At 41.8% G+C, this 16,014-nt stretch overlaps 1 protein-coding gene across 1 annotated transcript in view; it reads right to left on the bottom strand.

Moving 5' to 3' along the window:
• Window positions 1–10,832: 10,832 nt before the first annotated feature.
• The window catches only part of LOC106590269 (myosin-7-like), a gene marked incomplete at its 5' end in the record, with an annotated part of 37,119 nt that continues 31,937 nt past the window's right edge, over window positions 10,833–16,014 (bottom strand). The window contains one exon of the mRNA XM_082970627.1: window positions 10,833–10,843. The remainder of the gene's footprint in view (window positions 10,844–16,014) is intronic.

Genomic DNA, 16,014 nt, shown 5'->3' on the forward strand with positions numbered 1-16,014 from the left:
TGAAGGAATGGCTGGGCACCTTTCCACTGATCTGCTGTTGGAACGTGTAACCTGACCCTCCTATGTGGTTTAAAGACTGTACTATCATTAGAATATCCATGCACCTGTTCTGAATGGAAGGTCATAGAGAACTCAACTCATGTCAGCTGATGACAATTCCGAATTCATAAGCATGACGTGATTAAGGACACAGAGAGCAAGTCATAGTGTTCCCTGCTCTACACTGACATTTTGTGCTCCTAAGTAAAAAATGTAGGAGCACACAAAGACATTTAGGAGCACAATGAAAAAATTTGAGGTAGTATTTTAATGATAAGAATTGTCAGCAATTACAAAATGCAGGGTTAAGGAGCACCGTAAATAAATATTTTTAAGATTGAGAATATAGCCTACATTAGGCCTATATGAATCCTAGCTACTTTTGAAGCAAAAGTCCCGATGAAGGAAGTCGTTTTAGAACTGCCCAGGACATGGTTTATGAATGTAAAATGTAGCCCGCCAACAGAAAAAAACAACATTATGCCTCATAACTTTGGAACGGTTTGAGCTACAAACAAACTGTTTTCTCTGTAGTAATTGTGCAACCACGACTGTCACGAATATGCTCGATTTATTCTCTATACCACTCAGAGGCTGAGGTACAGCGAAGCCTAATCATTATCTGTGTGTGGTTTTTTTCTAGGCGCACTTGTGCTCCCAAATAAGAATTCCAGGTTGCGGAGTAAAATATTTAGGAACATACAGTTGAAGTCGGGAGTTTACATACACCTTAGCCAAATACATTTAAACTCTGTTTTTGACCATTCCTGACATTTAATCCTAGTAACAATTCCCTGTTTTAGGTCAGTTAGGATCACCACTTTATTTTAAGAATGTGAAATGTCAGAATAATAGTAGAGAATGAAAGAAATAAAAGCTGAAATCATTCATCACATTCCCAGTGGGTCAGAAATGTACATACACTCAATTAGTATTTGGTAGCATTGCCTTTAAATTGTTTAACTTGGGTCAAATGTGTCGGGTAGCCTTCCACAAGCTTCCCACAATAGTGAATTGTGGCCCATTCCTCCTGACAGAGCTGGTGTAACTGAGTCAGATTTGTAGGCCTCCTTGCTCGCACACGCTTTGTCAGTTCTGCCCACAAATGTTCTATAGAATTGAGGTCAGGGCTTTGTGATTGCCAGTACAATACCTTGACTTTGTTGTCCTTAAGCTATTTGCCACAACTTTGGAAGTATGCTTGTTGTCATTGTCCATTTGGAAGACCCATTTGCGACCGAGCATTAACTTCCTGACTGACGTCTTGAGATGTTGCTTCAATATATCCACCACATTTTCCTCCCTCATGATGCCATCTATTTTGTGAAGTGCACCAGTCCCTCCTGCAGCAAAGCACCCCCACAACATGATGCAGCCACCCCTGTGCTTCACAGTTGGGATGGTGTTCTTCGGCTTGCAAGCCTCCCCTTTTTCCTCCAAACATAACGATGGTCATTATGGCCAAACAGTTCTATTTTTGTTTCATCAGACCAGAGGACATTTCTCCAAAAAGTACAATATTTTTCCCCATGTGCAGTTGCAAACCGTAGTCTGGCCTTTTTATGGTGGTTTTGGAGCAGTGGCTTCTTCCTTGCTGAGCGGCCTTTCAGGTTATGTCGATATAGGACTCGTTTTACTGTGGATATAGATACTTTTGTACCTGTTTCCTCCTGCATCTTCACAAGGTTTTTTGCTGTTGTTCTGGGATTGATTTGCACTTTTTGCACCGAAGTACGTTGATCTCTAGGAGACAGAACACGTCTCCTTCCTGAGCGGTATGACGGCTGCCTGGTCCCATGGTGTTTATACTTGCGTGCTATTGTTTGTGCAGATGAACGTGGTACCTTCAGGCGTTTGGAAATTGCTCCCAAGGATGAATCAGACTTGTGGAGGTCTACAAATTGTTTTCTGAGGTCTTGGCTGATGTCTTTTGATTTCCCCATGATGTCAAGCAAAGAGGCACTGAGTTTCAAGGTAGGCCTTGAAATACATCCACAGGTACACCTCCAATTGACTAGTATTATGTCAATTAGCCTATCAGAAGCTTCTAAAGCCATGACATCATTTTCTGTAATTTTCCAAGCTGTTTAAAGGCACAGTCAACTTAGTGTATGTAAACTTCTGACCCACTGGAATTGTGATACAGTGAAATATAAGTGAAATAATCTGTCCGTAAAACAATTGTTGGAAAAATTACTTTTGTCATGCAAAAACTAGATGTCCTAACTGTCTTGCCAAAACTATAGTTTGTTAACAAGATATTTGTGGAGTGGTTGAAAAACTAGTTTTAATGATTCCAACCTAAGTGTATGTAAACTTCCGACTTCACCTGTATGTGACCATTTGAAATGTAAAGCCTTGGTATCTGTCTGTAGAAAGTGGAGAGCATTATTACTACGTTCACTAAACAAAATAATAAAAAACAAATATTATCTACACCAGAGGCAGTCAGTGCCGTTTATGATGAGGAGGACACTTTTTTTATGACCATGGTCTTATTTCTATTACAGCATGTTGGATGACTGTCATTCGTATTCCATTCAACCAGTTCAATGTAATATCGATAGGTTTAGACTACTACATGATACTCAAATTTTCCCAATACCCATCAGAAGTTTACTACAACCTAGCCTATGAATGAAAGCTTACAACGTAGGTGCACACAGGTCGAGAGAAATATGTAAAATGATAGACAGTGACACATGGACATACAATGACACATTCAATACCGCCTTGCACACTCTTGACTGCATCTAGCTTATCTAGGGTGTAATCATTAGTCCAACAGTTGCAAACGAGCGTTTCTATTGGTCAAATTCTGGTATTTTTATCACCGTTTTGTTTGCTTCCGTTTAAGAAACATTTTTCAACAGAATCGGCAGGAATGAATACACCCCTGATCACACATAAACACAGTTCACTTTCATAGCAGACACATTGTATTCCTTCTAGCCTCTATGCACTCTCCTCCTCTCACCTTTTCCCTTTGTTTGTGGACTTCAATGAACAACACATCAGCTGTATGTGACCAGGCAAAAAAAAACTTTCCAAACCATGTCATAACCGCTAGACACAGCCTACATCTTTATCCTCATATTAGCAAAAGTAACGTCCTAGTCAACATAGCTAATATAGCTAATTTGTTAGTAAACCCGCTACAATCATGCAGTAATGTTACAGTCAAGCAGTTACACCGACCGGTGGCCCCGGTGGCAATACATTTATAAAAAAACAAAAGCTTACCTTGACTTGGAAGAGTTCCAGTGTTGTGTTGGATAGTCATAGCCAGTTAATCAACATAGCATCCCTCTGTTTGAGCCGGGTGTTTCAGTAACTAAGCTAGCCAGCTGCATTTGCTAGTTAAGTAAATTAAACTGAAAGTTCATTTTTGAAGAAATTTGTTGAAAACTGTTCAACTATTGGCTTTCTCTCTCTTTGTGTCAACTACTCACCACATTTTATGCACTGCAGTGCCATCTAGCTGTAGCTTATGCTTTCAGTACTCTGATCCTTTGATTTGGTGGACAACATGTCAGTTCATGCTGCAAGAGCTCTGATAAGTAGGAGGACGGAAGTTGTCATAATTACTGTGTAAGTCTATGGAAGGGGGTGAGAACCAAGAGCCTCCTAGGTTTTGTATTGTAGTCAATGTACCAAGAGGAGGACGGATGTTATCTGTCCTCCGGCTATACCATTGTGCTGCCCTACAGAGTGCTGTCGAGGCTACTGTAGACCTTCATTGCAAAACAGTGTGTTTTAATCAATTATTTGGTGAAATGTGAATATATTTAGTATACAGTGCATTCAGAAAGTATTCAGACCCCTTGAGTTTTTCCACATGTTGTTATGTTAACTCTTGTGTGGTGTTCGGGTCTGTGGAACCCATTTTCAATGTTTACTAAAATAAAAATTATACAATTAATAATTTTTCCAACCTGTGACTCATTGGTCTTGGCTCATTTTCTGTGAAGAACATGTAAAAGAACACATTTTCATTGTGTGCACACTGTGCACCCCCTACACATTTATATTACAATGTGGTGTTTGGATCCACTGGACCTGAGGGTAATACAGGTGTGGAAAAGTGTGTGTGTAGGTGAAAACAAGTAAAAATGAAACAAAAAGGTTTGCTGTGTGCCTTCACCTTATCCTACTCCTCCCTGGGCCTGTTGTTTCAACAGAGCACCAAGAACCTGTCTGTCTCCATGCCTGTCTGCCTGGCTCCCTCTTTTCTCGCACTCTTTATCCTTTGTAGTGTGTGAAACTACACAATGTGTTGCGGGAACCTGCACAATGTTACTACAATACATTATTTCGATATATTGTAAAAAATGCTGTATTTTCCCACACTCTATCCCAGCCAGGTGCAAATTGGGGGGAGGGACACAACAAATAAATAGCTTTGTATGTATGGCGCCTTACCAAAATCAATCAGTATGGCAAAAAATAATCACTGCTCAGAGGGCCTTAGAAAGAATTTTTGCAGAGAGAGATGCAAGAGTGGATGGAACGTCTTCCACTTTGGAAGGTGAAGAATTTTCAGAATATGTCTCTGTCAATTCGGAGTCTGACAGTGAGTTGGAAAAGGAGGATGAGATTGACCCTCAGCCAGCCCCAGGATCAGCCCGTCAGCAGCCAGCCCCAGGACCAGCCCGTCAGCAACCAGCTCATCAGCAGCCTGCAGGAGGACAAATATGGATGTCAAAAAATTGTGAAATTGAATGTTCTTTCACAAGGAATGAGCCATCCCTCATGGCTGCCAACGTGATAAGGATGCAACCAGGGCCAACGCGGATGGCGGTTTCTCATGTGCGGGACATACAGTCTTCTATTGAACTGTTCATCCCAGACACCATCCAGAAAATCATTCTGGACAGCACTAATTTGGAGGGAAGGCATGTTTTTGAAAAAAGATGGAAGGAGATGGACCAAACACATTTACATGCATACTTTGGGGTTCTTATTCTTACTGGTGTTTTCAGATCCAATGGGCAATCCACAGAATCCCTGTGGGATGCAGAAACTGGCAGAGAACTTTTCCGTGCAACAATGTCTCTGGAAAACCTCCGCATTATTTTCATGATTATCCGCTTCGATAACCGAGACACCAGACCAGTTCAGCGGCAGAGAGACAAGCTAGCTGAAATCAGGTCAGGTCAATTGACACATTGACTCTGTACCGGTACCCCCGTATATAGCCTCGCTTGTTATTTTACTGCTGCTGTTTAATTATTTGTTAGTTTTATTTTCCATTTTCTACTTATCTATTTTTCACTTAACATTTATTTTAACATTTTCTTAAAGCATTGTTGGTTAAGGGCTTGTAAGTAAGCATTTCACTGTTGTATTCGGCACTTGTGACAAATACACCGGTTAGTCAAGGTAATTGAGGTAATATGTACATGTAGGTAGAGTTAAAGTGACTCTGCATAGATTATTAACAGAGAGTAGCAGCAGTGTAAAAGAGGGGTCTGGGTAGCCCTTTGATTAGCTGTTCAGGAGTCTTATGGCTTGGGGGTAGAAGCAGTTAAGAAGCTTTTTGGACCTCGACTTGGCACTCCAGTACCGCTTGCCGTGCGGTAGCAGAGAGAACAGTCTATGACTAGGGTGGAAGGAGTCTTTGACAACTTTTAGGGCCTTCCTCTGACACCGCCTGGTATAGAGGTCCTGGATGGCAGGAAGTTTGGCCCCAGCTTATGCCATTTAGGTGCTGCTGCCCCTTCAGGCAGTACATACCGTCTAAACCCGCAAAATATGGAATCAAGATCTGGGCTGCCTGTGATGCTGCTTCATCATATGCATGGAACATGCAAGTGTATATGGGGAAGCCAGATGGAGGAGCCCCTGAGAAGAACCAAGGGATGCGGTTGTCCTGGACGTGGCACAGGGACTCCGTGGCCACAACATCACTTACAATAACTTTTTTACTTCGCACAAGCTGTGACAGGAGCTCCTCAAGAGGAACAGTACAAAAAAAACAAGCCAGAACTCCCACCTCAGCTGTTGAATACATGGAACAGGCTTATCAATTCCTCTAAGTTTGTGTTCACGGCCGACATGTCCCTAGTATCCTACGTGCCAAAGAAAGGCCAACATGTGGTACTCATGAGTACGCTGCATAGGGATGGGAGAATCTGTCGCCAGGAACATCAAAAACCAGAAATCATAATGGATTACAATGCCACAAAAGGAGGGTTGGACAATTTAGACAAGCTGGTGACTACAGCTGGCCACTTGTGATATTCTTCAACATCTTGAACATCTCCGCATACAAGGCATTTGTCATATGGATGGCGTTGAACCCAGATTGGAACAGAAGGAAGGTCCAGAGTAGAAGGATCTTTCTCGAGGAGCTGGGCAAGGCATTGATAAGACCTCAAATCCGGAGGACGCAACATATCCCAAGGACCCCAGCTTCTGCAGCCATTGTGAGGAGGATTCAGGAGGATGCTGGTGTCGTGTCTTTGGCTATGCCGGATTAAGTGATATGACATGCTAACCTATAAAATTCTTTCTCTGTAATTAATATTACCTGATTAAGCTAATCATGTAAATGTAATTAACTAGAAAGTCGGGGCACCACGGAAGAACGTTTATAGAGCCGTTATCTTCCGAATAAACTCTTAAAATACTTTGTAATATTTTACATCGGTAGCAGTCACTATTAACCCTTATCTTATTTTCAGTCTCATAATGAAAGTTGTAAATTCTTGGCTATCTTCACGAACCCTGGCTAACAAGTTGAATCAGCAATACAAAATTGGGTTTAATTATTTATTTACTAAATACCTAACTAATCACACAGAATTACAAATACACAGAATACAATGATGTCATACAGAATTCACCCCTGGTGAACGGAACCTGTATGAAAGCTGGTTACACAAAGGAAAGGGGGTTGGGCTTGAATGAAAGAGCGGAAGATTTAGGAACACAGAAACAGCAGCTATGCTATCGTAAATACATTATCTTATGCATTCTAAATTACCGCCCATTTGGAAAAGGAAAATGCAATAAATATTTACTCTGAGCTGCGCTTCGGTAGATTGGTCGTAGATGCTGGCCGGGTTGGCCAACAGTCCTTCCTGTCCTCGCAAGAATGTCTATGGTGGTAAATTGGATACGTGGTGGTATCTTCGTCTGTCTGTTAGACTGGATCCATCGTCCGTCCTTTCCTAGCCCCCGTCTACAGCGGCCGCTCCTAACTCAACGGCTAGGAAGTATCACTTCTGTAGTGAATAAGCTCAAAGTTCATACCATTCGCCACCAAAGCTCACGCCGAGGTTGGCTTAGTTCTGTACTTGACATGTGTGTCCTTCTAACGTAGAGGCTGCAGACCTCACGTGCTGGAACAACCTGGTTATCTTTTCGTCAAAGGCTTATATAGTGGAGAGGGGGGACGGATGTGTTTCATCGTTTATAACCCCTCCTCTTCACAGGGGTGGGCCACTGATCAAGCAGGGCACTTTCCTTATGAAAACCCAAATCTCTCATTTGGAAGCTAAAATTACATTTCATCTCCTAACAAACAATTTCAATATCAAACATTTCAATTGCATAACAATTCCATGTTACTCTGATAACTAGAGGGTGTATACTTTCTCAGGTCCAGTTTATGTCATCCTGTCATCAATCATAATGTCTCAGATGACAACCGAACCTTACATACATACTCATTACGTTCCCAAGCATATTTCCAACTGGTTTTATTACCAAAGTATGGTTCCTTTTCCCCATTTGTTTGATGTTCCCAGACTCTCTATATTTAACACAGGCTATTCAAGTCCTTCAGTAGGGTCAGAGAGGGGAAGGGAGAAAGGTATTTATGGGGGGGGGGGGGGTCATAAACCTTACCCACAGGCCAACGTCATGACACTGGTGTGTAAATGTGAGTGATGTTGTTGCATGTTTGTGTGTCTGACTCTCCTACCTTGGCCTGCTGTAACTATATACACTACCGTTCAAAAATTTGGGGTCACTTAGAAATGTCCTTGTTTTTGAAAGAATTTTTGTCCATTAAAATAACATCAAATTGATCAGAAATACAGTGTAGACATTGTTAATGTTGTAAACGACTATTGTAGCTGGAAACGGCTGATTTTTTTATGGAATATCTACATAGGCGTACAGAGGCCCATTATCAGCAACCATCACTCCTGTGTTCCAATGGCACGTTGTGTTAGCTAATCCAAGGTTATAATTGGAAAAGGCTAATTGATCATTAGAAAATCCTCATGCAATTATGGTATGACAGCTGAAAACTTTTGTGCTGATTAAAGAACAATAAAACTGGCCTTCCTTAGACTAGTTGAGTATCTGGAGCATCAGCATTTTTGGGTTCGATTACAGGCTCAAAATGGCCAGAAACAAAGACCTTTCTTCTGAAACTTGTCAGTTTATTCTTGTTCTGAGAAATGAAGGCTATTGTTTACTCTGTCCCACTGATATTGAATATTAGACAGTTATGCAGAATTATATCACACTGTTACTTTTCTGGGGGGTAAAACATCTAACCTTTACAATAATGTAAAAAAAATGGTATATGTTTGCTCTCCCTTTAGTGTTCCTGACTGTTGGAAAGTGCTGTCACACCCTGATCTGTTTCACCTGTCTTGTGCTTGTCTCCACCCCCCACCAGGTGTCTCCCATTTTTTCCTATTATCCCCTGTGTATTTATACCAGCGTTTTTTTGTTGGTCTGTTGCCAGTTCGTCTTGTCTTGTCTTACCAGCATTTTTCGCCCATTTTCCAGTATCTCTAGTTTCTGTTTTCTAGTCTTCCCGGTTCTGACCATGCTGCCTATCCTGTCCCTGAGCCTGCCTGCTGTTCTGTCCCTGATTGACGCTGCCTTGGATTACTGACCTCTGCCTGCCCCGGACCTGCCGACCTCTTTTGCAATAAACATCTGAAATTCAAACTGTCTACTTCCTGTGTCTGCATCTGGGTCTTGTCCTGAGTCGTGTTAGTACGAACTGGCCATGACTGAGCCCGCTGACTCGGACCAGCTCCGCAACAGCGTCTCCTCCCAAGGAGCCATCATTGGAAGACAAGAAGTTACTTCAAAATCTTATGGAAGGATTCCAGACCTTGGCGGAACTCCATGACCGCACTTTCAATACATTGCTGGAGCAATTCCACAGATTGTCTATTAGGCAGCCAGCCACAACAGTAACCTCCAAGCCTCTCAGTAACCCCGCTGTCAGCAGCACGTCTCCTCAGCCCACCCCGGCTTCCCGAGAACCCCGCTTACCTCCTCCGGAGCACTACACTGGAGATTCAGGAACCTGTCAGGCCTGTCTTTCCCCTCGTTAGATTCTTAGCCCCTCTGCTGTTCATCTTCTGTTGCCCTGCAACCTCCGTATACAGTGGGGGGAAAAAGTATTTAGTCAGCTACCAATTGTGCAAGTTCTCCCACTTAAAAAGACGAGAGAGGCCTGTAATTTTCATCATAGGTACACTTCAACGATGACAGACAAAATGAGAAAAAAAATCCAGAAAATCACGTTGTAGGATTTTTTATGAATTTATTTGCAAATTATGGTGGAAAATAAGTATTTGGTCAATAACAAAAGTCTATCTCAATACTTTGTTATATACCCTTTGTTGGCAATGACACAGGTCAAATGTTTTCTGTAAGTCTTCACAAGGTTTTCACACACTGTTGCTGGTATTTTGGCCCATTCCGCCATGCAGATCTCCTCTAGAGCAGTGATGTTTTGGGGCTGTCGCTGGGCAACACTGACTTTCAACTCCCTCCAAAGATTTTCTATGGGGTTGAGATCTGGAGACTGGCTAGGCCACTCCAGGACCTTGAAATGCTTCTTACGAAGCCACTCCTTTGTTGCCCGGGCGGTGTGTTTGGGATCATTGTCATGCTGAAAGACCCAGCCATGTTTCATCTTCAATGCCCTTGCTGATGGAAGGAGGTTTTCACTCAAAATCTCACGATACATGGCCCCATTTATTCTTTCCTTTACATGGATCAGTCGTCCTGGTCCCTTTGCAGAAAAACAGCCACAAAGCATGATGTTTCCACCCCCATGCTTCACAGTAGGTATGGTGTTCTTTGGATGCAACTCAGCATTCTTTGTCCTCCAAACACGACGAGTTGAGTTTTTACCAAAAAGTTCTATTTTGGTTTCATCTGACCATATGACATTCTCCCAATCCTCTTCTGGATCATCCAAATGCTCTCTAGCAAACTTCAGACGGGCCTGGACATGTACTAGCTTAAGCAGGGGGACACGTCTGGCACTGCAGGATTTGAGTCCCTGGCGGCGTAGTGTGTTACTGATGGTAGGCTTTGTTACTTTGGTCCCAGGTCATTCACTAGGTCCCCCCGTGTGGTTCTGGGATTTTTGCTCACCGTTCTTGTGATAATTTTGACCCCACGGGGTGAGATCTTGCGTGGAGCCCCAGATCGAGGGAGATTATCAGTGGTCTTGTATGTCTTCCATTTCCTAATAATTGCTCCCACAGTTGATTTCTTCAAACCAAGCTGCTTACCTATTGCAGATGCAGTCTTCCCAGCCTGGTGCAGGTCTACAATTTTGTTTCTGGTGTCCTTTGACAGCTCTTTGGTCTTGGCCATAGTGGAGTTTGGAGTGTGACTGTTTGAGGTTGTGGACAGGTGTCTTTTATACTGATAACAAGTTCAAACAGGTGCCATTAATACAGGTAACGAGTGGAGGACAGAGGAGCCTCTTAAAGAAGTCTGTGAGAGCCAGAAATCTTGCGTGTTTGTAGGTGACCAAATACTTATTTTCCACCATAATTTGCAAATAAATTCATTAAAAATCCTACAATGTGATTTTCTGGATTTTGTTTTCTCATTTTGTCTGTCATAGCTGACGTGTACCTATGATGAAAATTACAGGCCTCTCTCATCTTTTTAAGTGGGAGAACTTGCACAATTGGTGGCTAACTAAATACTTTTTTCCCCCACTGTACATCCCACTTTTCATGTGTCTCTGTTTCACAGCCCTTTGTCTCCTGTTTCCAGGCACCCGGCCTGCCACAAGGAGTCGCTAGGACGTGATGAGCCAAGTAAGTGGTCTTGCAGTCAGGTTCAGAGTCAAGACAGGTGGGTTCAGACTCAAGGCAGGCAAGGGTCAAAACCAGTAGGACCAGCTAAAAAACTGAGAAAAGGAAAAAGCAGGAGCACAGAGTAAAACGCTGGTAGACTTGACAAAACAAAACAACCTGGTAAAGACAGACCAGCTAAAAAACTGAGAAAAGGAAAAAGCAGGAGCACAGAGTAACACGCTGGTTGACTTGACAAAACAAGACGAACTGGTACAGACAGACCGAAAACACAAGTATAAATACCCAGGGGATAATGGGGAAGATGGGTGACACCTGGAGGGGGTGGAGACAAGCATAAGTGAAACAGATCAAGGTACAACTGGGTAGGGAACTGAAGAACACCACATTCTCTATTAATGAACAATTTCCCCATGAAATAGTGGAGACAACGTTCCCTGTACCCCACTTTCAAAAGACTCCGAGCAGAGAAGCAGAATGTCCGTCTAGTGATCGATAAATTGCATGTAAACAACCAAATGCTCAATGACTCGAATGATTACAACGTGGCTGTGAGTGATAGCTACCTCCTGCTGAAGTAGTCCCCAATACACACATCATTTTTTTTAAGTATTTATGAATTTTCTGTTTTACCAACAGACAGATAATGACAGCAAACAATACATCAAGAATACCCTCCACCCCTCAACAGGAGACAGAAAAACAAAAACAGAAGAAAAAAAACCACAACATTGCTCTTAAGGAATTGGCACCTTGCTTCCTTGATGTTTGACATACTGTACAGTATAAGGATTATGCTCAGCATTAAAAATAATTACTGTGGATCAGGGTGGGTTGCAGGTTGTATATTGTGTTGCCCATCATCACGTGAAAGATACGCTATAAAGGGCTGCCATATCTTAACAAATGTATTAGATCTGCCAGAGATATCATGGCAAATCCTTTCTATATGTAGCAAACCTAATGACTTTAGCCAACCAGGTTTTAAAAGCAGGTACAGTCAAATTGTATTTGTCACATGTGTTACCCACATCAACAACAAACTAGAATGGTCCAAACACACCAAGACAGTCGTGAAGAGGGCACGCCAAAGCCTATTCCCCCTCAGGAAACTAAAAAGATTTGGCATGGGTCCTGAAAAGGTTCTACAGCTGCAACATCGAGAGCATCCTGACCGGTTGCATCACTGCCTGGTACGGCAATTGCTCGACCTCCGACCGCAAGGCACTTCAGAGGGTAGTGCGAACGGCCCAGTACATCACTGGGGCAAAGCTGCCTGCCATCCAGGACCTCTACACCAGGCGGTGTCAGAGGAAGGCTTTAAAAATTGGCAAAGACCCCAGCCATCCCAGTCATGGACTGTTCTCTCTACTACCGCATGGCAAGCGGTACCGAAGTGCCATGTCTAGGACAAAAAGGCTTCAACAGTTTTTACCCCCAAGCCACAAGACTCCTGAACAGGTAACCAAATGGTTACCTGGACTATTTGCATTGTGTGCCCCCCGCTAACCCCTCTTTTACGCTGCTGCTACTCTCTGTTCATCATATATGCATAGTCACTTTAACCACACCTACATGTACATACTACCTCAATAAGCCTGATTAACCGGTGTCTGTATATAACCTTGCTACTGTTATTTTCAAATGTCTTTTTACTGTTTTATTTCTTTACTTACCTACACACACCTTTTTTGCACTATTGGTTAGAGCCTGTAAGTAAGCATTTCACTGTAAGGTCTGCACCTGTTGTATTCAACGCACGTGACAAATAAACTTTGATTTGGGATTGTGTTCTTCGGCTTGCAAGCCTCCCCCTTTTTCCTCCAAACATAACGATGGTCATTATGACCAGTTCTAATTTTGTTTCATCAGACCAGAGGACATTTCTCCAAAGGGTACGATCTTTGTCCCCATGTGCAGTTGCAAACCGTAGTCTGGCTTTTTTATGACGGTTATGGAGCAGTGGCTTCTTCCTTGCTGAGCTGAATTTCAGGTTGTGTTGATATAGGACTCGTATTTATATCGTAAATATATTTTATTTGGAATGCTAAGCCAGACAAATTAAACTAAAATATACTGATTAATAAAAAAAAAACATTCTTTATGGATAATTATTTTTTTAAATTATATTTATTAGTGATATTATGAATAGAAACGGTGGGGTTATGTCACATATACAGCTATCAAAAATATATGGGAATGTCTGCTCAATCCAAACTGATAACCAACTGATTGAAGCATTACCACAAAACTGAAGGAGGCAAGCGGAAAGGGAGAAGGTAGGGAACTTGTCTGCCATATATTAAAGATACAAATTTAAATTATACAAAATTCTTGCCGCCAACAGAATGCTATATACAGTACCAGTCAAAGGTTTGGACACACCTACTCATTCACAGGAAGGCCAGGAAGATCAAGGTCCTCAGCCACCCGAGCCACAGGCTGTACCCATGTGTATATGTTATTATTTTAATTCACTTCTATTTTTGACCTGCATTGTTGGAGCTCATAGCTTAGGAATTTCACTTTAGCCTGCAATTACATTTGCGACCCTGTGCATATGACTAATTAACTAATCTAAACTACAGAAGTACCCGCCCTGAGACCACCTACATAAAAGGAAGGAACCATCAGCTCCAGAGACCGGAGCATAAAACAGGTGGAGGAGTACAAACAAGTACCTCGGTACACTAAAAAACTTGGGAGCCAACAGTGGGCGAGTGTAGTAAATAATGTCATTCCATACTGTTGTAACCCTCTCACCAGGCTCGAATATGACTCACAATATTAACGTATGCAGAGTATCTGTCACGGTTGTTGTCGGTGAAGGAGGACCAATACGCAGCAGGTACGTGTATGCTCATCTTGATTTTTATTAACTACAAAAATGAACATACAAAATAACAAAACGTAAAAAAACGAACAACTAACAAACAGTCTGGCAAAGCATAGGCTCAACACAGAACAATCACCCACAAATCACAAACACAAACACACCCTAATATATGGGACTCTCAATCAAAGGCAGATAGACAACACCTGCCTTCAACTGAGAGTCCCAACCCCAATTAACCAAACATAGACATACACTCACTAGACTCCACATAGAACTACCTAGACATAAACCAAAACCCGGAAATACTAAACCAAACACCCTTTTAACAAACACACCACCCCGAACCACATAAAACAAATACCCCCTGCCACGCCCTGACCAAACTACAAAAACAATTAACCTTATATACTGGCCAGGACGTGACAGTATCTCAGCAGCATGGGATGTTAGGTGAGAAGGACATCTCCAATAAGAATTCCTATTGTAAACTATCTAGGGTTATGACAATAGGGTATTAACTTCAGATTAAATGATTATAGGTTTCTGTTATTGAATCAGGATAAACCATCCCATGCATTAAATTAAATTGAAACAATCAATGACTCCACCAAGGCAATATACATAACGTTCCATATGTGTATTAAAACATTTTCAAACACAAATACATTTTCAGACACATCAAAAGTAATTAAAAAAAGAATCCCCAATGAATCGTGCACAACCCGTGTCCAATTTATTTGAAGTTTGCTTAAATAAACCGTTGGTGCGCGTTGGAGCTCAAAAACAAAATGACACCCAAAAATATCCAGAAGCACCTCACGTTGTGGTTACTCACTACTTGGTCGATATTCCCTCAGCGAAGTATGGCAGTTCCATGCAGGTTTCCTCACAAAGTCCAAGGCAAGCACAGCTACCCATGCAGACAGTACTCTTTAGCCGTAACCGATATCCCATGGGAACACGAACTCGTTAAGCTTCCCAAGAAATTATCTCCCGGTGTCACACGATGCTAGGCTAACCTCAAGGCTGGCAAATACCTCCACGACGAGACGATAGCTTCAGTCTTTACTAAGTATTAACAAAATTATAACTCTTTTATAAAATAAAATATGTATTTCCCTTCATGTCTTAGTAGGTATGGGTTTTGTTCTAGTTTTGTCGTCTTTTATAACTTTTCTTCACCAACCGTCCTAAGGTAAAACGTCTATCCTTTCATCAACGTCTTTTTCCCTCTTTTTTTCCCCCAGGCCTCCAGTTAACCAGGTCAACTCCAATTGGCCACAACTTAACAAGCGACCTCTTTGGTCAAAACTTAAACTTCAAAGTAAAACAAACTATTCACTTATACATTAAATAAATATTGCTTCAAAAAGCATAATGCATTAACATTAGAGTTTAGGAGCAATTCAATCATCTTTTAAATATATAACCAATTAATTATAACAAAAAAACTCAATACCTGGTTCAAACAAGGGTATTACACTATTTGCAGAAGCTAAGAAAGTTGAATGTGAATCAATCCGTTTTGCAGTCCTTTTTAATAGACATTTTATTAAGCTTGTCATCACATTTAGTATAGTTGTCTATTTGGCTCACTCACATTGGCAAGTCAGAATAACATAGAGAGGTGTGCAGGTCAGTGAAAAGATTATAGGGGGGAAAGAACTTGCAAGAGGGGAACAAATTGCTGTGGATCAAGTACACATCTACTGAATAATCAATATGTAATAGTACTCCTTAAGGGTGCAGGTTTCAGGTCTTTACCTCTTACAACCAAGAGAGCCACTAACAGTTTTTTACCGACATCAGTATGGCTGTCACGTATCTCAATGAGCAGGAAACGGGGGAGCCTGGCGCAGGAGACGAAATGTCCGTAGAATATATATTTAATAATGTCCAGAGTGAATACAATAACTAGGCAGGGTGCAAACCACAACCAAGAGGGAGAACAGCTCCAAACTCAAAAATACACGGGGCGCAGCCCGGCAACCCTATTAAAAATGGCGTGTAACTAAAACACATAGGGGAAAAAATCATCCAGCCCTTAACGTAACACAGAACAATCCCGCACAAATCCCAAACAAGAAACAGACAAAC

The sequence above is a fragment of the Salmo salar genome, chromosome 29, assembly GCF_965601325.2.
Source record: "Salmo salar chromosome 29, fSalSal1, whole genome shotgun sequence".
Lineage (NCBI taxonomy): Eukaryota > Metazoa > Chordata > Actinopteri > Salmoniformes > Salmonidae > Salmo > Salmo salar.